This window comes from Podarcis bocagei (assembly GCF_964188305.1).
Source record: "Podarcis bocagei genome assembly, chromosome: 1".
Taxonomy (NCBI): domain Eukaryota; kingdom Metazoa; phylum Chordata; class Lepidosauria; order Squamata; family Lacertidae; genus Podarcis; species Podarcis bocagei.
Genome location: NC_138125.1, coordinates 68,545,722 through 68,573,121, shown reverse-complemented (window position 1 = coordinate 68,573,121; position 27,400 = coordinate 68,545,722). Strand labels below are relative to the sequence as shown.

The following is a 27,400-nucleotide window of genomic DNA, read 5'->3' as shown; positions in this document are numbered from 1 at the left end:
TCAGTTCTTAAAGCTAACTGTACATAGTATACAGAAAAATAATGCAATTATATTGGGTGTACAAACCACATTTGGGATTCCCTCTCCAATTTTAACCCCACGTTTTATCGATATTTCAGTAGCTAGAAATCAAGAAACTTGACAGCAGTTAATCCCAAAGTTTCAGAGTTATACTCAATATTTTTTACATAGTAAAAAGCATAAACTCCTGGGTTGAAACTCTATACACCAAGTTTTGACTCATAGTAAATGTTAATGAGCATGTTTATAACCTCTTGAAAAGAGAGGTTAATGATGGGGAAAGCTGCCTAAACTTAATTCTAGCCACACCAGGAAGGCCAGCAGTAATGATGCAAGCAGTTGGGAAAGTGCTTCTGAAAGAAGGCAAAACAGCTTCTTTAATGCTGGATTTAAATGTTTAGTCCATAAACATTTCTTAGAACGGTGTTAGGAGAACGAATGCAGTTGAGCTACTGGGCAAGCAGCTTGAAAACCATTATCAGCAGGCTCAGGGGGAAGATTTGTATCCTGAGAGCCAGAGCTTGTACTTTGGATACGTTTTATTCAAAAGGGTTCTGCAGAAATTCTTAACAAGTATATTCATCACAATGTATCTACATTTTAAACCTGTGGCTTGGTACAGTGGTGCCCCGCAAGACGAATGCCTCGCAAGACGGAAAACCCGCTAGACGAAAGGGTTTTCCGTTTTTGAGCTGCTTCGCAAGACGATTTTCCCTATGGGCTTGCTTTGCAAGACGAAAACGTCTTGCAAGTGTTCCGATTTTTTTTCGCTTTCCCCCCCTTTTTCTAAGCCGCTAAGCCGCTAATAGCCTTTTAGCTGCTAATCCGCTAAGCCTTTAATAGCCGCTAATAGCCTTTTAGCCGCTAATCCGCTAAGCCTTTAATAGCCGCTAATCCGCTAAGCCGCTAATAGGGTTGCTTCGCAAGACGAAAAAACCACTAGACGAAGAGGCTCATGGAACGGATTAATTTCGTCTTGCGAGGCACCACTGTATTGCTTATTTAGCTCTGCAGCAGGGCTGGCCCATGAAATTTTGACACCTGGGGCGAACCACAAAAATGGTTCTCTCCCCAGCCAGGGAAGAAGGAGTGAGCAAAGATCTACATCAGGAACAAGGGAAGAAGTGAAGATCTATAGCAGGAACAGGAGAGTGGGGAGGATCAAATCAATCTTACCCAATGATTGAAGTCAGAATCAAAGGCCATTGCAGCAGTGGCTGGGGGAGGGGGTGAAAAGCACCCCCCAAACACCAAGAAACCACAACAGAGGTAGTATGGGGGGGGCAGCTGTGGAGGTGGCAGATCCAGCATGCAGCAGTCATCATTGGCACTGTGGGTGGCAGCAGCAGAAAATGCATTCCTTGCAGGCCGGATCTGCTGCCCCATGGATCCTGTTATATGAGGTAATTGTCTCACCTTGCCTCATGGGTGGGTGATCCAGGCCTGCTCTGCAGCTTCACAAATGCAAACATTTTTGGTTAAAGCCAAGCTCAGTTGGTTGAACTTACTGGTAGTTCCCCCTGAAGTGAGTTGGATGTGTTGTTCATTACTTAAGTCCCTTTGACTTCAGTGGGTCCTAAACTAGTCTTGTATGTAACCCGTGATGTACTGAAGATCAGCCTTTTAGAACAGCATATTAAATTGTGCCCACAACATTGAGAGCATAGACTGAGGTGCATTTATATGAGAGCATAGACTGAGGTGCATTTATAAGCAGCATTCGTGGATTTATCTGTCTGGGAAGATCCAATAATTCGATCTAACAATTTAGGAGCACCCAAAGCACACGGTTCACAAATAGACACCAACCGATGTAATTGAAGATGCTGTCATTCAGCACTCAGTAAATGGCATTTAAAGAGCAATACAGCAGACGACAACAAAAATGTCGTCCAGCTGATTTAATATATAAATTCCACAAGTGACCCATTTCTTCCACAAAAAAGACTGCCTATCTATCGTCAAATCTGGATTCCCCCATAAAGTTAATTAGGCATGAGTTTATGGATTTCTGTTCCCTAAAGAAGAGCTTCTCATCTGAGGCACCATTGCTATGCCTTGAAGGGGAAGCAGCCTGGAGTAGGAGGTGAAATTCAGTATCTCCATTTCCTCCTTAGGTTAAAGCCACCAATGCTAACCTTGAGCTCTCCATACACAAGACGAAACTGGAAGATGCTGTGCTGAGAGACTTGTTAGCCAAGATGCTCTGAATGAAGGGCTGGCTCATGACAAAGTCAGCCTCAACCGCATAATTCTCCAGGTAACAAAGACAGTGAGGATGTAGCAAAAGGTGTAACTGAGTGTAGTCACTGCTTATGTGAGTGGGCAGGCACAGGTGGCCCTACCATTGGGCAAGTGGAGTCAACTACCTCCAGCAGAGGATTTGAGTCAGCTTTAATTGTGGCAGAGGGTGAGATAACAGATCGGACCCCTGGCAACAATCACCTTAAGAGTTACACCAGGATGCTCACAGTTCAGAAGGATACAGGAATATATCCACTGTATAACTTCCCCACAACTCCCAGCATTCTAATGCAGGCATAGGCAAAATTCGGCCCTCCAGATGTTTGGGACTAAAATTCCCATCAAACCCAGCTAACAGGACCAGTGGTCAGGGATGATGGGAATTGTAGTCCCAAACATCTGGAGGGCTGGAGTTTCCCTATGCCTGTTCTAAAGCTTTGATACTTGTATCTCATGAGTATCCATGATATATTCACCAAAAAATGGGGGAAAGTGATATTCAGCTCTTTTTCTGTTTTCTATGATTTGTCTAAACTTTTGTAAAAAAAGAAAAAAAGAAAAAAGAAGCAGCAGTGAACAACTTCACCATATTGGTGGGAGAGGGTGGTGAGCAGTGGAGTTACTGGTTTGCTGGGGGGGTGTGTTCTTGTTTACATCATGTATTTTGTGCTTTTATATTGTAATTTTATGTTGTGAACTGCCCTGAGATTTGCAGGTGAAGGGCAGTATACATATTTTATATGGGAAGTGTCAGCACAACAGAAAATGAATACTTTTTGAATTACCAAATGATGATGAGAGATAGATGATAGATAGATAGATAGATAGATAGAGAGAGAGAGAGAGAGACGAGAGAGAGATGGAGAGATAGATAGATATAGATAGATAGATAGATAGATAGATAGATAGATATAGATAGATAGATAGATAGATGATAGATAGATAGATAGATAGATAGATAGATAGATAGATAGATAGAGATAGAGATAGATGGAGATAGATAGATAGATGATAGATGATAGATAGATAGATGATAGATAGATAGATAGATAGATAGATAGATAGATAGATAGATGATAGATAGATAGATAGATAGATAGATAGATAGATAGATAGATAGATAGATAGATGATAGATAGATAGATAGATATAGATTTTGTGTGTGAGAGAGAGAGAGAGAGAAAGAGAGAGATTTAATTTTTTTTAAAAAAATCTGTGTTTCTAGATACAATGATGTCTTGCTAATTCCGAGAATTCTGTTGTTTCATAGTAACAAGAAATGCATAGAGATGCAAATGTCTTTGTCAGATTACATTTTTACAGCTTCATTTTTATACTGCACATCAGTGCTGTTGGTGTGGCAGAAACAAAGGATGCAAACAGGAGATGGCATAAATTAGCTAGTGAATTGATGCCTGTAAAAATGATATATTCCTGGCTCAATACTACTAAATTTGTACTCTTGTTGATATGCATTCAAAACAACCACCTTAATGCCTAAGCTGGTTTCAACAAACTAATTTAACTCCAATGAGCTATTTAAGCCTATTAAATGTTTCCACTCTATTGACATGATATTGGATTTGAAATCAACATCTTTTCATAGAGCCAGATCCAAAGAAATTAAACCATTTAAAGTGCATTAAAATACCATCAAAGGTCTAATTTCCCACAAAGAGTGAAGAAATTGAAGGATAGATATGGCCTTGGAACAAGCAAGTGAAACTCCACAGACTTTCTTCACTTTGAAAAGTTGAAAGACCTGCACTTACAATGATGGCATATTTGCCCTGAATAAACAGCTAGTACAATCTCCCCTATCTTTCTAGACTGACTCCACTCCTGACCCACCCATAGAACTGCTGCCATTTTACTCCGTCAAACAAAAGTATTTCTCCTATTAGGGATGCTGGCTAGCCTAGCCTCAGAAACTATTACAGAGGCTCTTGGAAGTGTTACATGTCTCCTCGGTCAAATCCACACCATGCAATTGAAGCACATTTAAATCACATGGCTTTCCTCAAAGAATATTAGGAACTTTCACTCATTAAGGGTGTTACAGCTCTATCATGGGTAAACTACAGTTCCCACGATCCTTTTAGGAAAGTCATGTGCTCTAAATGTCTCAAGCAAGGCAGAATGCTGTTAGGCAGCATGATGGGCCATTGGGGTAATGGCCGGGAGGGGAGTTTTTCTGGTATGCCTAACACATCTTCAAGGAAAATAAGATGGGAAGGGGAGAGTTTTTGAAGCTGGATCAGGAAACACCCCCCTTTTGGACTCTTCCATTTTTCAGCCTCCAGTTAGTTACAGATGTTCTCAGATCTTTCTGACTCAATCCAGAGCTTGCTACAGATAACTCAGTCACCTCTAGTACAAGTACACATGCATTCCTACATTCCCTAAAATGCTTGCCAAAAGTTCCAATTTACTCAGGACCACAGCTACTGTCTGGGAATTGCCGTTCTTTATGACTTCACATGGTCTTTGTTTCAAGAAAATGACACAGGACAAGTCCTACCCCTGTTCACAATTGTTTTGAGACAGCATCATTAAGGGTTACTTGATGTGTCATAGTATAAGCTCATCCATGTCAGCTATGAACTTCACAGTTGCTATCCCTCTTTGTTGCCAAATGTCTCCTTCCAAAGGCGAGAAACATCAGAAAGCTCCCTATATGCAAGCTGAAGGAAGTACTGACATTTGATGAAAGAGGAGCAGAAGATCTTGCATAGCACTGAAGCTCAGTGCAGCAATGCAATAGCAATAGGGGAAATCAAACCGCGTTTCTATTGTACAAGCCTAGCAGGTTCGAAATTGGCAAGGGCAATTGGGCTGAGAATCTCTTCCATTCGTGGCTCAAACAAAAGGAGATATTGATGGTTCCTGCTGCCTTAATTTAAAATACAGAATGGCACTGGGAAAGCCATTCAGCTTGACCTGAACTAGTTGAGGTTTGTTAGGAGTAACTTGGGTTCTGTGGTTTTTATGAAATTCATTTTGCACTGTTTTCTCCTGGGTATGAAACTTGTGATTTCGAGTGGACATATTGGCCACGAGAAAGAAAGAAAGAAAAAAGAAAGAAAGCTGTAGACGGAGAAAGAAAAATAGTATTCCATTAGCTTTGATTGGGAGAAAGCTAATACCCTGAAAGAGTATGATCCACTGTAATTCAAAAGGCTTGCTTGGGGGACTCCCAGCTATCAAGTCTGAAAATGAGTTCTCTGTGAAGAGGAGAAATAAATTGTTGGGCACGTCAGCTCGGCGTCTTCCAAGTAAACCCTGAGTGTGTACAGCTGCAAGGGCCAGAGTTCAGCATCTATTTCAAAAACAGAGCACTCTTTTCACATTCTCTCCCTCAGTGCCTCCATGGGTAGGCTATGGTTAACATTGATTTAGCTTACATTATTTATTGAGATTACTGCTAAGCCATTTTCAAACCAAGATTTCTCAAAGTGGCTTGCAAAAACTATGCAGCAGTGAAGACGACAATCAAAGCAGCCGAAAGCAATGCAGAATGAACAGTGAGTAAAAACAGACAGCAGAAACAATGCAGAAATAAAGCAACATCTAAAATCAACTGAATGGCTGGGCAAATAAAGGCTTCTTAAAGATCTTCAAGCTTGGCTCCAGGTGAGCTGCTTGGGTGCCCATCATGGGAGCACCACTATTGAAAGGGCTCTTCAATACCCACCAATCCTTTAACTGTGGGGATGCATGGAGAAGAGCCATTTCTAATGGAGGGGCAGTAGCCAATTAAGTAGATACTCTAGTGCAAGGACTTTTGAGCTCCCCTTCCCCTTGCAACATCCTCAAAATCTGTTTGGTGGATTCCTCCAGCCTTCCAGTACTGATTTGAGAGTATCCTGGGGTATGGGTGCATGCATGGGCAAAGCAGCAGGAGAGAAAAGCCAAAGGTCTTTGCATTAGTGAGTCTACTTCACTGGGTATTGCCCTAGACCTCAAGGTCAGGGCAGATCATTGTAGGAGATGGTGCTTTTTTTTAGGTTTGGTCCGTGCTTTTGGTACTACACCTCCATCAAATTTATGAAGTTCATCTAGTTTATACCTCTTTCATCAAATTTATTCACTCCAAGCATTAAAGACAGAGAATATCATTTATTTAAGCAGTGCCATTTTACCCACAATATTTCAGATACCTGTTGGGTAGGAACACCTTGGCTGATCTGTCATTACAGACACACGTTCTTGCACTAGCAGCTGATTTCTTATACTGGGTGCAAAATGCAACACATCTCAAAAATAACCGTGTAACGCAGTGACTACAAGTGATGGGCTCAGGCAAAGAATTAATAAAGACCTCATTTGTGTCAAATCTGAAGTATCTGACCAATATAGTGGACTCCAATTTGCCATTTTTCCCCCTAGGCAGATGACAGAAATTTAATTAAATCAATACATCTCTCCTCAAAGCTGGCTTATACTCCCCCTGCCTCACCTCAGCACTGCCTTCTTGACCATTATTGCACTCAGTATTTCATCTCAAATAAATGTCAAAATTTATAGACGACCCCCTATAATTAATGAGGTTATTATGCCAAAGAGAGAATTTTATCTATTTAACAGTAACTTTTTAAAAAGTTAAACATTTTATGGATACAATACTCAGTAAACATTGCCAACAGAACACCTATTAAAAGTAAATCGAGTAAATAAAACAAACCCACTGTTCCCATCCTTTCTTTGGTGTGTTTTTAAGGAAAGTGTGTTAAGAATGAATTTAATAGTTACTTTAGGGGCATAAGAATGCCCCCAACTGGCATTACATTTTGGAATTTAGAAAGCATCCTAGAACTGCAATAAGAAGAAAATATAGATCTCCTATATTTGGAGAAGATCACCACCATTTGTGCATCTATGTGAAAACTGTAAGCTAAGGCCAATGGAAAAGAAATTTTTAAAAGAGAGGAAGGAGCTCCAGGTGTTAGAAAAAAGATTCTTTTCAGGCCCAGCACATTTTTTTTTCCTTTGGGAGAACTATAAATATAAGAAATGTGCATATATGGCAATTTCATACTGAGTAATTGGAGAATAGAATGAAAGAAATCTGTTTAGGCTGCATCTTGAGCCATATTAAATTTGTTTGTTCTTGTTACAGGAGTTGTTTTATTGTTAGACAATTGTTCTGTTGTTAACTTGGTTTGTCTAGATATTCTTTTGTTCCTGTCATGCATGTCTATATATTTTATAGGGTTGTTTTTTCGGGGGGGGGGATTTTATAGTATATAATTTGATACATTGGTCTTCTTTTTACTGGGATTCTATTATACCTCACTACAATCTTCTGATCCACAAACTTTTGCTATCCCATTTCCTAAGTGCATAGTCATTTCTTGTATCTATAGTACACCAGACAAAAGGAAAAAGCGTTGGACCTGAAAGAAGTCTTTTTTCCAAATGCTTTCTTCTTTCCTGTCTGTGGTGCTTTCTTGGTTTTGAAATTGAGAAGAAAGATAGGCAGTCCTCTGGCATATGGAAGGAACATATCATCTTAAGAGTCGAGAATAAAAGAAAAGCTAAGCAATAAGATGAATGTCGTGATGGTTCAGAATCTCCCATCTCCACTAGGTCACCACTGCCTCACCTCTACAGTGTGTTGCTTGCCTAATCTACTGAAGCCCGTGCAGACTATTTTATCAAATGATGCGACCACATATAATGGGAGCTATTTTGTTCACGTTTGTTTTATTGTTTTATTTCAAGTTTCCAGTCCTTGTTTTAAAATCTCCCCAGTTCTGACTGCTCTTTCTCTCAAACTGATCCAGTCTTTCCAATGCCATCTTCTGTTCCCAACTGCATTCCTTTGACCATAGGACTCCCTATTCCTAAAACAGCTTCCCCACTTGATTCTATCCAATATCTTCCCTCTCAGCCTTCAGGTCAACCTCTTTGACAAAGCCAGTGCTGACCCATGTTATCTACTGCCTAAGTTTCCATTCCTTTTTTCATTCTTTGGATGGATGGATGGATCCTATTTATAGTATGCCTGCCCATAACGCTTTGCATTTGTTCCTTCATTAGTCACTTTCATCTATTTTTCTGCCTCAGTCTGCATATTTTTATGCACAAAAACTCGCATTGCTTATGTACACATTTTATGATACATCCTGCATTTTATATGCATTTTGCTTTTTTCAAATTTAAGAACTATATCATAAAAATTCCTTGATGTATGAAAACTGAAGGATAACTGCATTCTGATGTCAGTAATATTAAATCTTTATTGCGGTCCAAAGACCCATAGAACAATTTCAGAACAAAATACAGTTAAGACAGCCAACCACAAAAGAGAGAGAAACTGAGGCGGTCGTTTTGTTTTGTCTCGAGCTTGATGATCTTTGTTTCTTTTTACTTCCGAAAGAAACTTTGCCACGGCCAGTGTAATATCATTAGACCTGTCATCCAAAAAATATTTAATATGGGAGGCTTCAGATTTTCCCGGCAGATTTGCCAGTAGGGGTTTGATCAGTTGGTCCCTTGCTTGCTCGTACTGCCCACAATGCAGTAAGATATCCTTCATACAATCAACGTCCTGAGAACATAAACAAAGCCTATTGGAAATGTATTTAGTCTGGCTTTGGTAAATAAATGCCGATAGGTCAGTATTACATGAGGTCAATTTCCAGTTCCTTTGCTTTGAAATGTGCTCCCAACAAAATATGGAGCACCTCGATTTTACCCCATGCCTGCACATGAGGAACACCTGCACATTATGAACTTCTATTCCATTTCCTGATAAGCTTCCTCGAGCAGGAACACCTCTATTACTCAGAGTAGAACCACTGGAATTAATAGCTGTGAGACAGCCATTTCTATTAATTTCAGTGGGTCTGCTCTTAGCAGGACTAACTTTGGCCACAAGCTTTGTTCTGTACAGTGCCTACCTAGCAAGCCGCTGCTGCTAAATTTAATGTTAAATAGTAAAAGAAGTGAAGTAAGTGTTACTGCATACTGTTCAGAGAAGAATCAGACATTTTTATTTAAAATATGCCAATAGATCAACAATCTCATTGTGATAACAGAATTAAGGAAACACCTAAGCCTCATTATGCTTTTAACTTTAAACCGGAATGTTATGTTTACCTCCAGAGTGCAGTCAGATAAATTACAGCTATTAAAAAGCTGATCTCATCAACACATGGCAGCCTTATCTTCCCATGTAGTGAGAGGAAAATAGAATTGTCCTATTGCTTAGAACCCATCTTATTTTCTCACGCCTCACAAAACTCAGAGAAATAAAAGACATTATCACTATCATCAGCTGTTTTTGAGCTCTCACAAAGATCGAGCCAGCATTCCTCCTGCCAGAGTCCTTGAAGAATAAACCAGTGAAAGCCATTCTGCTTAACTCCTTGGTGTTTTTCCTCGTTTCAATTTACGAATATGGGAAATAGTGATTCCTTCTACCTTTACTGCTTCTCTGATCAAAATCAGCCCCATTAGAACCATCTCTTCTGCATACTGTACTAATTGGCATTACATTTTGGCAGTCAAGAGTGGTCAATTCAAACGTTTCCGTACTTTCTTAAGAAGATAGATTGATACTTTATTACAGTCCCTTCTGACAGTATGTATTCCTGAAGCTGTGCAGGAATCTCGTTCAAGGTACAAATTATTCCAATTTATAACAGAACAATGAGAAGAGAAGACTACTGCTGCACCATTGTCAATAAAAGAGAAGAATGTAAGAGCCCTGCTGGATGAGACCAAAGGCCCGTCTAATCCAATATCCTGTTCTCACAGTGGCCAACCAGATGTCTATGGGGAGCCTGCAAGCAGGACTTGAACACAGGAGTGTTCTCCCCATCTGTGATCCCACTGCCTTTGACAGTGAAGCTAGAACATAGCTGTTGTTGCAAGTAGCTCCTGATAGCCTTATCCTCCATGAATTAGTCTCATCTCCCTTTAAAGCCATGAAAGTTTATGATGATTACCAGATCTAGCAGTAGCAAATTTCACAGTTTAACTATGTGCTCTGTGAAGAAGTAATTCCTGAATCTTCCAATATACAGCTTCAATAGATTACCCCAATTTCTAGTATTATGGTGGAACTTCTCTCTAACAACTTTAGCATAATCTTATACAGCTCTATCATGTTCCTTCTTACTCGCCTTTTTTTCTAAACTAAAAAGCCCCAAATACTGAAGACTTTTGCCATTGGGCAGTTGTTCTAGCCCTCTGATAATTGGAGGCATAGGAATGTGAACAGTACCCAGTATTCCAAGTGCTTGTCATGCCATACATTTGTATAATGGCATTATGACTGGCAGTTTTACTTTCAACCCTCATCCTAATTACCCCTAACTTGATTTTGCCTTTTTTTTTTTTTTACAACAACTTGGGTTGATGTTTTCATTGAGCTGTCCACCACAACTTCAAGATTTCTTTCACAGTCTGCCACCACCAGTTCAGACACCAATACTGTAGTGGATATGTGAAATTAAGTGGGGGTTTTTTGCATTTATCATGTCTATTCCTCTTGGTTGGAGAGAGTCTTTTGGAGTTCCTCACAATTCCTTTTACTGTTGAACAATTTGACATCCTCAGTAAATTGAGCCACCATATTGCTCATTTATAAACAAGTTAAAGAGCAAAACTCCCAATATTGAACCTTGAGGAACCCTACTTATTACATCTCCATTGTGAGAACTGCCCATTTATTCCTATACTCTGCTTCGTGTTCCTGTTAGTATACCTTGGGCCACTCACCATCTCTTTGCCTAACCTATCTCACACAAGGTTGTTGTGGGGATGAAATAGGGAGGAAGAGAACCATGTAGAACACCTTGAGCTCCTTGGCAGATAAAGGTGGTCTCTAAATGTAATAAATAAACAAAATAAATCGGTATACCAACTGCATAATTCTATGCTAAGTGGCTTCACAGAGATGAGATCACCTACCACCATATATCAAGTTGTTACACAAGGCATTTTAAAGATTTCTACAAAAAGCAAGGCATCTAAAATTCAGGAAATGGGAAGGTCCTGGGGGCATATAAGAACAAACAAACACTGAATTAAACTGGCTGGTGTTTACATACATCATTCAAAATCTTTAAGACTTCGGGGCAGACAATTGGAGAGGTAATTTTGTTAGTGTCTTAACAGACAAGATAGTTTAAGGAAAAAAATACATGAATAGGCTTTTATTTAGCAACTCTATAAAATGTCATTTCTCTTTCAACGGATCTTGGCTTGTCTGGACAAAAATTATTGGAAATGGCATAATAGAGTTCTCCGTGAAGAAGATAAAGATTATGAAGATGAAAATAAAAATAGGCAAATGATCTTTAGTACATTTTTAATTACAAGAAATATAAGTTATTATGGACACAGATTAGCAACATTCAGGCACAGCAACCTGCATATGGCTTGACCATTTTATTTATTTCATTTATTTTCTTAATTTCTACCCCATCTTTCTTCTAGCAAGGAGACAAGTCTCTATTCCATTTATAAGAGGCTTGCTTCTTCAGCAATGAATAATGCTACAGCAGTTATAACAACGATCTAGATGTGTTAGGGCAAGCTGACTACCAGGTTGTATTCAAATTCAGTTTCTACTTATAAATCAAACCAGTCCGTGTTATTTTTGGCCTCGGTAAGGCTCTTCATTGTTAGTTCATATGAGTATAATTGCAAAATATAAACTTATTTGCTGTCATTCTAAACACTACTAGAAACTTTATATGCAATTTTTTAAAAGGAAAGAGTCTATACTGACTTTTAGCCTGAACTTTTAGTCTACATTGTGAGCGACACCATAAATTTGTAGTGGGATGAATATATAAATATTTCTTTGCTAAAAGCATGAATCGAACAACAACAAACCCCTTAGGGTTCACATATAATTAAGATATAATTTCCCCTAATGAATAAAATCTCTCCTGTGTTATTGCATGTTGCAGAAATCTGCACTATATTTAAAGGGCCATTAAAATCCTACCTGAAGGCAACGTTAATCTGTATATTTGACAGATAATAGCTGCATTTTTGCAGTAAGTAGAGAAGTGGATATTATTTCTTTTTGATATAATGACCATTCTGTTTAATCTTAATAGAGAAAAGATGAATGTATTTTACAAGAAAATATCCTGTGGGGAAATGGTACTACATCAATTACTGAGAGCAAGGAAAGTATTTAAAAAGATCAGTAATCTACTCTATGTGACAAACTCAATAAGCATCCAATAGCCAAAGGGAAAGTTTAAAAAGAGCTTTTTTTTTCTTTAAAAAAGGTCACTGGATTAGAAACTTGTCATTATACATATTCTCACTTCATCTTTAAAGTAATGTACCAATCACATCATTAACTTTTCAAAGGGACACGTTTAAAGCTGATGCACAGCTAAAGAACATAATAGGGTTTTCGTGAGGTTTTGTTCAGTGATATCAATTTTTCTCAGCTACCTTTTCATACATAATTGCTACAGTATTGAGATTGAAAATTATTGTTTTCAAAAGCACCACGGATAGAAATGCTATAAGAGCGATACCATTGTTAGTTTCCGAGGGATGGACGTGTCATGAGATTAAACAGTTCATGTAAAAAATAGGCCAGCAAACAGGAGTTGGACAGCTCCTGCCTGCTTGCCTCTTAGGTTCTGAGCACAGAAACATATTTGATCCGCTATGTGTTTTTTGTTTTCTCTTAAATCTAGTTTCATATAAACCTGTTCATATAAATCTAAATCTTTTCTGGGGTTTCTCCCAAACTTTCAGAGGAGATCTGGAGATAGTGAGGGGGAAACACAGGGCAAAGAGAGGGGAAAGGAATCATTCTATGTGAACAATTGTTTACCTGACCTTATCCAGATCTCTCAGGAGTATAGTTTCACTCACAGAATGGTCCTGCTCACTAAAGTGGTGGTGGTGGGCCATTTCACTCAAGTTCCTCTTCCCCCAGAAGTCTGATTCCCAAACTCCTAAATATCTGCTCCAGAGAGAAGGAGAGGGATGGAAAGTCCTACTGCACAAGTGGACAGCCTTGCACTGATGGGACTTGTTAGACCAGGGTACCCCTAACTTGGGTCTCCAGCTGTTGTTGGACTACAGCTCCCATCATCCCTAGCTAGGAGGATGATCAAGGATGATGGCAACTGTTGTCCAACAACATCTGGAGACCCAAGTTTGGGAAACCCTGTGTTAGACCCGGACTCTCTCCACTCAGGCTGGGCTATGTACATGGTCTTCCTGAGATCCAGCACCCTTGGTTATTCTTTAGTTCTGGTGTCAGTTTGTTCTTCAGTCCTGCCTCCTGTTTTTCTCCTTCGGTTCTAACTGATTTTAACTAATCCTAACAGCAGGCTTGGTGGCACAGGTGGCGCTGTGGGTTAAACCACAGAGCCTAGGACTTGCCGATCAGAAGGTCAGTGTTTCAAATCCCCACGACGGGGTGAGCTCCCATTGCTTGGTCCCTGCTCCTGCCAAACTAGCAGTTTGAAAGCACCTCAAAGTGCAAGTAGATGAATAGGTACTGCTCTGGCGGGAAGGTAAACAGCATTTCCGTGCACTGCTCTGGTTCGCCATGAGCTTAGCCATGCTGGCCACATGACCCGGAAGCTGTACGCCGGCTCCCTCAGCCAATAAAGCGAGATGAGTGCCCCAACCCCAGAGTTGGTCATGACTGGACCTAATGGTAGGGGTCCCTTTACCTTTACCTTTAACTGCAGGATTGTCCCACAGCTCCTGGTTCCTGGCTTACGTAAGACTGGTGCTCAATGCTTTTCTTCTAGAAAAAAAGGGGGCCAGTACTGAATACCCTTGAGTATGCCCAGAAAAAAAAGCACTACTGGTGCCCACAACCTGCCCACCACGGATTCTGATGCTGTGATGATAAGGCAGCAACATCAGTTCCAATCTTGCCTCAATAAAGCAACCAAATCATGTAGTCTTTTATACGAGCCAGAGAGTTAAATGAATAACTTATGTAAGAAGAGGTTCTTCTTTCAATTCGGTGTTTGGAAATGTTCAGTTCACACACACGCACATTTCACACATGCTCTGTGTATGTATCAGATCATTTCCATACATTTGAGAGGCCATATTATGTAAGCTGCCCAGAGTGGCTGGGGAAACCCAGCAAGATGGGAGGGATATAATTTAAAACAGTATTACAATGGTACCTTGGTTCTAGTACGTCTCCGTTGACAAATGTTTCGGAACATCGAAAACCCGGAAGTAAATGCTTCCATTTTTGAATGCACCTCGGAAGTCGAATGGCTTCCACCACATGTTTTTCAGTTTCCTGTGTCTTTTTCAGTTTTCTGCAAACTGAATTTGCAGACAGCCTTGATTTTTGAACGTTTCGGAACTCGAAGGGCCACCAGAATGGATTACATTCAAGAAGCGAGGTACAAGTGTAGTTGTTGTTGTTGTTGTTGTTGTTGTTGTTGTTGTTGTTGTTGTTGTTGTTATTATATTTGTACTTAATAATTTTGCTTTGTGAACTTCTTGCAAACAGTACTGCAGACCAGCGCATTCTCATTTTCTCCTTACCTGACGGTCTTAGGTGCCTTTCATGAGTAGTTCCGTACCCATTGCATTTCCTTCCATTGTGCTCAGTCTTAATCATCTTTTCAAATCTGATCCGAAGTATTTGTACAAGAGTGTTAATACCGGCTGCAACTGTATAAGTATTTCATTGTGACTGGCATGCCTAAAGACCCAGTTAGCAAACATGACTCAGATATTATAATGCTATTATACGATAGTAGATGGGAAATGCTAATATGATTTTGATGTATTGTGCTATGTAATTGCCTAGGTTAAATTTCTGGATTGAAGGATACTAATGACATATTGTTGGAGATTATTCATACAATTTTATTGCTTCCTCAGGAAAAGTTTCATGTAAGACCTTTGTTCTCTCATGAATAAACTATTCTTGTTTTAAGCACTCTATGATTCTTTTGTATGAAGAGCAGCCAGACAGGCAGTCGGCAAAAAGCCTGCCAGTAATTTCTCTCTCCTATGAATAGCTGGCTGCTGTTGCTATTTTTTCTTTTTTTAAAAAAAATAACCCTCAAATAAAATGTTTCTACCTTGAAAACAATAAAGAACATTTTTTTTCCTGAAGGCCATCCATATATTAAGTTGCTTTGGGGAGATTGAATATTGGGTGTGTGATCAGAGTACTATGTTTTATTGATTTATTTCTATTTAAAAGATTTGCAGCCCATCTTCAGTAGGGCTGGGTGCAAAGTAAGATGAACTAGTTTTAAAAGTATGATGAAAACAAACATTCCCCACTCCCACCCACCCCAAAAAACAGAGGCAAACAAGGACAACTAGAAAGAGCTGAATAAAAGGAATGGCTAAAAGAGTCAATTAAACATAAGCATTCCTTGCTGCCTGCTATAAGGAAGGATATAGAACAGAGAAATGCTTCTGCATTTATGGAGCACTGTCTTCTACAAGAATTGGGTAGGAAAAGCCTACTTAAGCATGGCTTTAAACTGTGTCTTATGTTACTGTGTGTATCACTTTAACTCATATCTTAAGCCTGCGCATATGTGACTAGGGCTTTAAGTCGTATCCTAAATCCTTGTGTGTGTGTGCAGCTTTAAGTCATGTCCTAAATCTTTATGAGGAATTGACAGATTCCCCCCCCCCCTCAGAAGGATAAAGGCCAAGACTCTCTGGCGACATTCATTTAAAACTGTATTGGTTTGCCCAGTTTGTGATTGCGGGGTAGGGGTATTTAGAGCATTTGTTTACCCTGCTTTTCAGCTGAAAAGGCTCTCAAGAATGGCTTAAAGAATCTTCTTACTGAATGAAAGACAAACAGAATGATGGCACTTTGTCTTGTTTCTTTCTCATTTTTCCTCCTCCTCCTCCTCCTCTTTCTCCCTGTGCAGAATGATCATTTGAAACTCAGAACAGCGCAAGAATGATAAATGGAATAATAAGCATATTTGAGATAGAGAGGTGTACTTATCATTTATCTATGCCAGGGAATGCTTGAAGCATGGACCTAATACTGAACAAAGGCTTTCTTCACTCCCCTTCTCCTTTTCATTCCCTGTGGAATGTTGGATTGATATATGGGCCACTATATCCAAGAAGGGTGGGACGCGGGTGGTGCTGTGGGTAAAAGCCTCAGCGCCTAGGGCTTGCCGATCGAAAGGTCGGCAGTTTGAATCCCCGCAGCGGGGTGCGCTCCCATTGTTCAGTCCCAGCGCCTGCCAACCTAGCAGTTCAAAAGCACCCCCGGGTGCAAGTAGATAGGGACCGCTTACTAGCGGGAAGGTAAACGGCGTTCCGTGTGCGGCTCTGGCTCGCCAGAGCAGCGATGTCACGCTGGCCACGTGACCCGGAAGTGTCTCCGGACAGCGCTGGCCCCCGGCCTCTTGAGTGAGATGGGCGCACAACCCTAGAGTCTGTCAAGACTGGCCCGTACGGGCAGGGGTACCTTTACCTTTTTATATCCAAGAAGAGGAGAATTGTGAAAGAGGGCGGTGCTTAAAATGAATCTGAAAGCTTTCATAAAAATCATGATTATGTTTGTATTTGTATTTATACCCTGCTATTCAACAGGATCCCAAGGTCACTTGGAAAAAAAGTTAAAACCATAATAAAACTGATTAAATCAAGAATATTAAAACAAGAACACTGAACCACCGCAATATAAAAGCAATGAGCAGATTTATTTATTTTTACAAAAAAAAATTATGCAACATGAAAGCCAATGTAACAAGCAGTAAAAAGTGAGGGGGGAAACGTCTTTGCCTTGTGATACAATGACATTAAGGGAGGGCAAGTTTCCCTGGAAACAATGTTCCATGGTCAAGGTGCCACCACTGAGAAGGCACTTTATCTTGTAGTCACAACCCACCACACTTCAGAGGTGGGAGTAGCTGAAGAAGAGGCTATGCTGAACATGTGGAGGCATGTCCAGTCCAGTATCCAGTCCTAATCATCAACTTAAACAGCACTCCGCAGTGAACCCAGAAACAAAGTAGGGACTTGGGCAACTTTGAACTGAGCCTGGAAATAAGCGCAGTGGTGACCAGAGGCACCTTGCGATCCTAAGGCCCAGTTACGGCAATAGAATGCCCAGGGGAGTCAAAGGTGCCCCTTTGAGTGACATTTCAAGGTGTCTCGGAAAGGTTGTCTTTCAGGGAACTTTGACCTGAAAGGAAGGTATTGCTGTTTCCATAAATGGAGAATGTGCAAGGTTTTTTTGTTTTGTTTTTTAAGCCCAGGTACGTTGTTGTTGTTGTTGTTGTTATACCCACCCATCTAACTGGGTTTCCCCAGCCACTCTGGGCAGCTCCCAACAGAATATTAAAAACACAATAAAACATCAATTCTTAAAAACTTCCCTAAACAGGGCTGCCTTCAGATAATGATGATAATGATGATGATGATGATGATGATGATGATGATGATAATAATTTTTATTTATACCCAGCCCATCTGACTGGATAGTTGCTTATTTCCTTGACATCTGATGGGAGGGCGTTCCACAGGGCGGGTGCCACTACTGAGAAGGCCCTCTGCCTGGTTCCCTGTAACTTTGCTTCTCGCAGTGAGGGAACCACCAGAAGGCCCTCGGTGCTGGACCTTAGTGTCCGTACTGAATGATGGGGTGGAGACGCTCCTTCAGGTATACTGGACCGAAGCCGTTTAGGGCTTTAAAGGTCAGCACCAACACTTTGAATTGTGCTCGGAAACATAAAGGTAAAGGTAAAGGGACCCCTGATCATTAGGTCCAGTCGCGAACGACTCTGGGGTTGTGGTGCTCATCTTGCTTTACTAGCTGAGGGAGCTGACATACAGCTTCCGGGTCATGTGGCAAGCATGACTAAGCCGCTTCTGGCGAACCAGAGCAGCGCACGGAAACACCATTTACCTTCCCGTACTGGGCAATAAAACATCACTGGGCAAACCTCCTTATGTGGCCTTAAGCCCATCAGCAATAAATCAGCATTACCAGTAATATTCAGCAGAAGTTGTAAGAGCACAAGACCAGCAACAAAACCTACTGGGGCTGGGCAAATAATTAAGTGTTCACCTGGGTCTGAAAATGCATCAAGCTTCTTCAGGGAGCGCATTCTTTTAGAGAGAATGACCCATTTTGCTCAAATATATTCACTCAGATCATAGAATAATAGAATTGTAGAGTTGGAAGGGACCACAAAGTTCATCTAGCCCAACCCCCTGTAATTGAACCCACAGTGCTGAGTTTAAGAGTCTCATGCGCTACTAAGCTATTAGTGATAAATAATGATTTAGTAGTAGTAGTAGCAGCAGCAGCAGCAGCAGAAACAACAAACTTCAGTCTAACAATAATCTAACCTTGGTGCCTACTGTTACACCCAATAGTAATCTTTGCATGTTGCTTTTCCTGCAGGGAAAGTGTGCTCAGTACCATGAATAGGCTATATCAGGTGACTTTGGCTGGATTTGAAAACTAGTTGTTTAGGGACTTATCAGCTTTGCATATTCCAGTGCTAATTAATACTCACAACTAACAGCTCTGACAAGCCTGTTCAAATAATTAAGATGGTATTGCTCTCTACCTGTTTGCGTTAGTAGTGAATGAATTTGCAGTAAAAGTAAAATAAACAAAAAACGCCTTTGAAAAGGCTGGTCATTAGTCCTGCACTGACTTTCATGGGGTTTTATTTTCAATGCAAAAAAAAAGGCCTCTGGGAAAGGGAAAACGTTTGCAAAAACCAACCAGACCCTTACTTCCCTAACATTTATTGATGTGAGGCTCTCAAATATAAAAATAGAGATGGGGTAATCTGTCTCTTTCTGTCCATGTCACGCTTGCATGTTTTTATTCATGATTCCATTCCATTCCATTTCTGCATTAATCTGCATGGGTTTTTGTTTTTTAAAATCCTCTCAAAAGACTATTTAAATGTGTTATTTTCTATAAAAATCCAAATGTTACAATGTTATTTTCTCTCAAAATACATATTTAAACATATATTTTGATACATTAACTAACAAAGCTCACTTTTCAATATTTGGAGAATTGAAAAATGGGTGGCCATGTTTTGATGATCATATCAGCCTTAGAGGCAACATCAGGCCAATTTGAAAAGAAATATGTGGAAAAAGAATTCCTATATAATAAAAACCCTTGGAAGATTATCTATTATCATTCACTCTGCAGTTTTGTACTCAGAGGGGTTAGTAAATGATAGACTTCCTGAACACACTTCCAGAATAACATATCAGAATAAAGACTGCTTGCTGGTCATTGCACCTGGTTTTAAGAAATGCTAGTCATGAAATTCTCAAAAATATGCAGAGTGTATTTTTGAGGCTTAAGGTTTCCCTTTCTTTCTTTGATTGGTTTGTGACGCGCAAATGTAAAAACCAGAGTGGGGCTGAAAGGCCGTCACTTCACAATCCTCTTCTCTTGCTGCAAAAGTGGGGAAGGGCTTTCTGTCAGTTTCAAGGGTATAACTGCAAAAGAAAAGATTCAGGATAGCAGAGGCATCATTCTGCCTTTTAATTTTCCATCTCTTAGAGCTTTTGTTTTTGCTGCTTTATTGGAGCTCTTATTGTGCTCCAGGGCCACCCCTTTCTCCCACCATATTGTCTCTGTGGAAGGACATGATTTTTGTGCTTTTATATTGTAAACCACCCTGTGATCTTCAGATGAAGAGCAGTATAGAAATTTAATAAATGCTACTAGTAATACCACTAATAAATACTACTAATAATAACTGCCAACCTAGCAGTTCGAAAGCACGTCAAAGTGCAAGTAGATAAATAGGTACCACTCCGGCGGGAAGGTAAACGGCGTTTCCGTACGCTGCTCTGGTTTCACCAGAAGCGGCTTAGTCATGCTGGCCACATGACCCGGAAGCTGTACGCTGGCTCCCTCGGCCAGTAAAGGGAGATGAGCACCACAACCCCAGAGTTGGTCACGACTGGACCTAATGGCCAGGGGTCCCTTTACCTTTACTAATAATAATGTGATATGATGAACTAGTGCCCTTCCAACGAGGCATTGCTAGGTGAGCTCTTATATGTGTTTGGGTGGAGGCAAACTAGCAGAACCTGTTCACCTCTTGTAGCGTTCAGTACAGGCTGGTAAGGGGGCTTAATAACTCAATTGACAGGCACCCTAAGGCATTACGGGTTTAAAGGCAGTTGTGTCATCTTCCACAGCCTATTACATCATTCCACAGTCCACAAGTGACAGGAGCATGGGTGCACATGTTTGGTTCACATACCCAAGGTTCATTTCGCAGGGAAGGAGAATTTTCTCCCAATCCCTGTATGGGGAGCCATGTAATGGGGCTATTTATATGTCCAGGGAAGTGGAGGATGTTTCCCTCATATGTGTCAATTCAAACCCACCTGCCCATACTTACAAAATTTGGTTCTTGTCTGGTTAGTCTATTGCCCTATTTGAATAAATATGACCTTTCCACCATTACTCTGTCTCTCAAGCTTTTCCCATCATGTGTTGGCAATGTTCATTTGTATTTTCCTCTCTTCTGCATTATACATTTATCACACCTTTGTATAAATGGCACAGGTGATGCTCAGAGGTAAATTTATGTCTTACTTATGAGGGCAGCCGCTACAGTCTATCGAACCTGGGCAACAAAAATGGCCCAAATTCTCAAATCTAACCTAAAAGGGAGGCACAGAAGTTTTTCAGAGTATTCCATTTCTTGCAACATTGCATGTATCAAAAGCTATTAGTCTCCCGTCAGTTATGGTATAAGGAATTCTGAAAGCAAAACCCTTATTGTAATAACCTTCACTGTCAGTGCAATCCAGAAATTGCTTAATCCCATAGATTTGCACTCAATTTAAGTAGTTTGTGAGTTGCAGCCTCAGTGATCCTAGAAGCTGAAACTAGAAGTTCTGGAATAAAACCATCCAGGTGTGAACAAGATAGCCTACAGATAAAACAGCCTTTAATACATTTCAAAGGAAATCCAATAAGATTACATTCAGAAGTTAATGAAAATGCTTCATCCATTTACATTACAATATCCAGTATTCATTTCTATATCTGTTTTAATCCTTCAGGCAAATAACTTCTCCCAAACTCATTCACACCTTATTTTATTTCAGTGGCGGAGTGGTGAATTGTATAAAAAAGCATGAAACCTGCAAGCGCAATACTCTTTTCAGAAATGATCTTTATTCAACAAGAGTAAAAAAAAACAAACCCCACAAAAAACATTTCAAATGAAATAATCCTGATTGCGTTCCACCAATGTCACATTATAGCCTTTTCCATTAAAGACTGGAAAAGCACTCCTGGAAAATTAAATTAAAAATGAAATTAAACAATGATGAATACTCTCCCCAAACAGTATTAGAATATGTGCCAATGGATTCATTACACACAATATACAAAGCCTAGATTGAAGGGGATTTAGAAGATGTTGCATAAGGATGTTGGAAGGCTTAGGCAGAATATTACGCCTTTGACAGTCTCCTGATATTCCTTCAAATTACAAAACAGGTATATTCAAGGAGAAATTCTTTGACTGAACTGCGCACACTGTATTCCAGGAGTCCTGCAATTTAGCAGAACTTCCCCCTTCTTTGTCCCAGGGACAAAAGGATGAGACACCTAAACAATTTGTACCCTGAATCCTCATTCAAGTTGCCTGAAACTTTGCTCAGTCATCCATCACCCTTATTGCTGGAAATTCCATCCATGTCGCAGGCCTGCCCCATTCTTGCTCCTCCATGTTTGAGCAGGGGCAGGTTTGCTCATCTTCCTCAAAGGAGTAAAGTAATGCAAGATATGAGCACACTGAAGCATTGACATGAGGTAATGTGAAGCCAGCCTAGGGTTTCTTTGCTAGTGTGGCACCTCAAACCCTCAGCCTTTCATAGCTGCATGGGTCTCACCAGTGACTGTAGATGGGAACTGTATGGGCAATCTATTAGGAAGATATTTGTATTGCGAGGAATTAGTGACCTAACATGGTTATCCTTCCTGCCCCCTGTTTTGCCTATCTCTTGTCAAGCTCTTTGATGGCTGAGAACAGCCTTTAATATCCAAATCTGTTGGAAGGAAGCAACAGTTAGGAATACCTTCTTTGATGCTGGACATTGTGTGGAGAAAGTGAAAGATTGGGAGAGGTTAGCGAATGCATAATTTGCACTAGCCAATAATGTATGACTGCACGTAGCTAGTCAGGCAAGCCACACAGGTTAGCTATCTATAAATCGGATGTTTGTGGGCAGAGTGTTAGAGAGAAGCTCGTGCACGGACCGATGTCCACGGGGCTGTGCAAACCGAGGCTACCGGGGGGGGGGGGTGTCACTTCGCCACTTCTTGAGGGAAGTGGCAGATTGAGGTGCTTGCTTGCTTGGTATGTATATATTGCTTGCTGTTTAGAATAAAATCTTTAATCTTCTCACTGACTTGTGTTTTGTATTACTTCTGAATCTCATTTTAAAAGAACCACCTTGCTTTTAGAAAGACAGGAGCCAAGAAGGGATTTTGGGGCTGTTCTTCCATTGGTCTGGAGAACAAGTTATTTACTTATTCTATACTATGCAATAGTTGGGAATGGGAGGAACCTTGATTTGGTTCTGTCACCCCCAAAACAGAATATGTTGGGAAAGGGCTGTTAGAATTCCTGCTCTGTGATTGCAGTCATGGGATTGTTGTCTTTCACATGACGGTATATGTTTTGACTCCACAGAGTGGGAAGTGACGGAGACAGGATGTTTGCACTACTGTGTTCCGTGAAGTGGGACTGTTGTCTTTTGTCTTTTTCTCTTTGCGGTCGGATGCTAGAGAGAGAGGGAGCCATGTTGCAGTTCTCCGTGTGTGTTTATATGTAAATAAAGTAGATTAGCCAAAATGCTGAGTTGCTGAGGTCTGTTATGCAAGCTGCGAAGACTCTGCAGATCCCTAAGTGTGCTGATGTCTGTTAGCATCGGTCACTGTGATGTTTGGGCAGAAGAAAGCTTTTGAAGCTCTCCAACAATCGACCAGGAGGAAGAGAACATGCCAGGTGGGCATGTGTCTCTGCCAGAGTCCTACTCGAGTGTAGGACCAGCTCCTGATAGGTGCTTGTTCCATTAGGTAAGCAGAAATGTTTGCGCTTACAGAATGATGGTCATAGTGTTACAATGAATTCCTCCCCATGTTTACTCTACTATGTGTGTGTGTGTGTGTGTGTGTGTATTCATATGCTGTTAAATACCCACAGCTTCTATTCCTATTGACTTTTGCCTGGAATGAACATGAACAGGGCATATAGTATAAAGCAATACAATATAAAACGAGTACTGATCATTCTTCTTCTTCTTCACTTACAGTTCCGACCAGATTCTAAATACCTAAGTGAAATTTGCTAATGTGTGTATTGACCCTTGCAAATTACAGCAGTGATGCTGAAAACTACAGATTCTCTCTAAATCCACCAATTTACTTCTGTGACAAAATGTCATACCAAAGGATACGGCTGAAAGAGCTATCATCACTCTTGGAATCCATGCTTCAATCATAGCTGCTCAAAACAACCCAGATACATTTTAAAAGTTCAATTCTGAAGTATTATCAGATGGGAAAAACACTAGTATTTTAGCAATTACTGTGGCCAGATCTCTCCCACTGCGGGAGTCTATTGAAAAATGGCAGCTATGTGATGAAACCCAACAGCAGGAAATGATGAAGCAAGGTAATAATAAAAAGAGAACTATTTCCATTAGTAAAGGAGTGTCTAGTACTCTATTCATGTTGTCTTGATAAAAATTGATTATTGTGTTCATGGCTCACGGTACTGTTACGGCGTGCTGCTGTCCAAATAAACTTGTTTGCAAAATAAAGACAAATGACTATGTTGTAATTAACATGTCTCTAGTGTATTTGTATTAAGAAGACTGTCATTTTGAATGGGATCTTCAAAACAGGAGAGTTGATATCTTTTGTAGAACTCTGCCAAACTTTCTCTGCAAGCAAGGCACCTGCTTCCTGGTTGCGCCGTTAGAGATCAGAAGAGGTGGGGCAACTCATGAAAGGGACATTTGTGTTGTGGAGTCTCTTAATGGAATGCTCCCCTAGGAAGGCTCATTTTGCACATTGCAACCTTGTGCATGTCCAATAAATTTAATGGGACTTGCTCCTAGATAAGGGACTGCAGTTCTATGCATACTTATCTGTGAGTAAACCCCATAGATCTCAATGGAATTTGCTTCTAAGTAGACCTGCTTGGATTGTACTGTTAGTGGTTGTTTAGACCTCAGATAATTTTATTTTTTATTTATCCAGGCCTTTTAGAATGCTTCACAAATTGCTACTGTTATTTAGCTATTAGGACTTTATTTCGTTGGCTGGGCCTTATAAATAAAGATTTGGTAGATTTCATTTTTTATATTGCTTGTCATTAGTATTCTTAATACGCAAGTCAACTTGGAAGATTTTGTGAAGTGAAAAGCAGGATAGAAATGTTTTACATACATAGATTAATAATAAAAAACTATTTTGCATCTGAACACAATAACTATCTGGGAATTGATATAAAGTACAAACCATATTCATTTCATGCAAATAGCCTCAGGTACATGGCCAGTTGAGATGACTTTTTATGGCTGACCCAACACAATTCATGATTGCCACTCACCTTTATATATATGAGAGAGAATGACACATTCAAGTATTTGATGCCCTGCAGCAATCTATAGCAGGGCAGTATCTTGATCCTATAATTCCAGGCTGCTGCAATGAACAAATGATCACTGCCATCCTTCATTAGGCACTTAAATGTGGCAATAGCACCATGACACTTTAGGCTTGGCAGAAAATTGGCTGGTGCAAAATCCTAAAGCCTTATTTCCTAGCCCTTTTGTGGAAATTTGCAAGGATATTTTTATTTATTAAATTTATATACCATCCTTCACCCAAGGATCACGTATCCAAGATATGGTGAGTGGCAATCATGAATTGTGTTGGGTTAGCCATAAAAAGTCATCTCAACTGGCCATGTACCTGAGGCTATTTGCATGAAATGATTATGGTTTGTACTTTATATCAATTATAGGATCAAGATACTGTCCCGCTATAGATTGCTGCAGGGCATCAAATGCTTGAATGTGTCATTCTCACTCATATATGTGTGTCGTTTTCTCTCATATATATAAAGGTAATAAAGGTAAAGGTATCCTTGACCGTTAGGTCCAGCCGCGGACAACTCTGGGGTTGTGCGCTCATCTCGCTATATAAGCTGAGGGAGCTGGAGTTTGTCCGCAGACAGCTTCTGGGTCATGTGGCCAGCATGACTAAGCTGCTTCTGGTGAACCAGAGCAGCACATGGAAACACCGTTTACCTTCCCACTGGAGCAGTACCTATTTACCTACTTGCGCTTGACGTGCTTTCGAACTGCTAGGTGGGCAGGAGCTGCGGCCGAACAATGGGAGCTCACCCTGTCACGGGGATTCAAACTGCCGACCTTGTGATCGGCAAGCCCTAGGCTCTGTGGTTTAGACCACAGTGCCACTCGCACCCCTCTCTCTCTCTCTCTCTCTCTCTGTGTGTGTGTGTATGTGTGTGTGTGTGTGTGTGTGTGTGTGTGTGTGTGTGTATCTCCATCTCTGAATGCAAACAAGGAGCAGGTGAGCTGAGCATAGCTGTCAACTTTTTCCTTTTCTTGAGAGGAATCCTATTCAGAAGAAGTGAATTTCCCTTAAGAAAAGGGAAGCTGCTATGAACATTGCATCCAATATTCCTTGCTAGTGGCTCTGTTAGTTAATGATTTATTTATTTATTTAACAAAACGTATATACCACTGGTTCGCAGGAGGAAAAAAAACCTATACATGCTTTACAATGATATAAAACATTAACATATTCAGTAAGAACAGTTAAAAAAAATTAAACCATTCAAAAGATGATTAAGATCAACACTAACTTTAAAAAAGAGATAAAACCCCTGTTACCTCTACATATCTTTGATAGGCTTGCTTAAACAAAACTGTTTTAAGTAGGCATGGGAAAGCAAACACACCTGCCTGCTATCGATAGACAAGGGGTTTCGAAGTGTAGGCACTGCCAACTAAAGTATCAATTTCTTATAAATCCGAGATTGGTATTATGTGGCAACTGTCAACAGTTCCCCAGATCAAAACTTTTGAGTGGGCGTAATGAACCAAGACTGTATTTATTCCTGCAGATTCAATGTTTCACTAGCAGCTTCATCCTCACTGAATCCAAATGCACATCCTTTAAATGCTGCGTAGCTGGACAACATCTGCATCCAGATGTGAGTTAGAGGCTACGAGATGAATAAACTGACACTAGGCTCCAAGCATGTGAAATACTATTTTCCATGCTGGAGCAGTGAACAGTAGGTAACCGGTAACACACACATACTCTCTCTCTCTTTGGGAACACTGGGTGAGGGGACCAAAAGCCCCTTGTTCATCCCTAGAATAGTTAGCCCTGACTATTCAGTGCTGTCTTATTTAAAACCTGCCCAACACAGCAAAGGTATACTCAGTAGAGTGCTGCATAATTTGATACATCCCCTAACATCCCTTATGTGCAGAAACTCATTATGCATTTCATCAAAGATGTTCCTAAGATGCTCAACAATGTGACAAATGCCTGCTTGGCACACTTTTGGGGCAGAGTAACAAATGAAACAATGTACTCACTGCTTGAAGGAAATTGACTTCATTTTTGTTGTACATCCAGAAGACCTGTGTGGGCCAAGTGCTTATTAAGGTTTACAAATATTTTGACAAGCTCAGGCAGTACTTCCAGGGAGTCTAGACTTCTCTATGTTTTCTGGGAATAAGATCTCAGCAGTGTTGCCAAATGCAACTGAGATCAAATTAATACAGCTAAAAGGTAAAATTTTGCTTGAGCGCCCCAAAATATGTGTTAGAATGGCGATATATTAAGAGTAGTTTCTCTAGGAGAAGCACAACTTATAGCTCTTCTCAAAACGTTTGCGCTCTCTGTGTTTGTGGAGTCGCACATAGACACACTCTCACATGTAGTCCAGTGGCCGGGGCCACATTTTGGAAACTCTCTGTTTCATTAATCTCTTGAAGTGGTGGATTGAGAATGCAAGGTCAAGGTCCCTATATTACGAAGGCTGAGCATATAAACTCTTAGATTACTCACTGAGAATATCTGACTTTGTACAGTGGTACC

At 40.4% G+C, this 27,400-nt stretch overlaps 1 protein-coding gene across 1 annotated transcript in view; it reads right to left on the bottom strand.

Moving 5' to 3' along the window:
• Nucleotides 1-27,400, bottom strand: part of SPON1 (spondin 1) — a 282,486-nt gene that overhangs the window by 134,056 nt on the left and 121,030 nt on the right. The gene's annotated exons all lie outside the window — the stretch shown is intronic.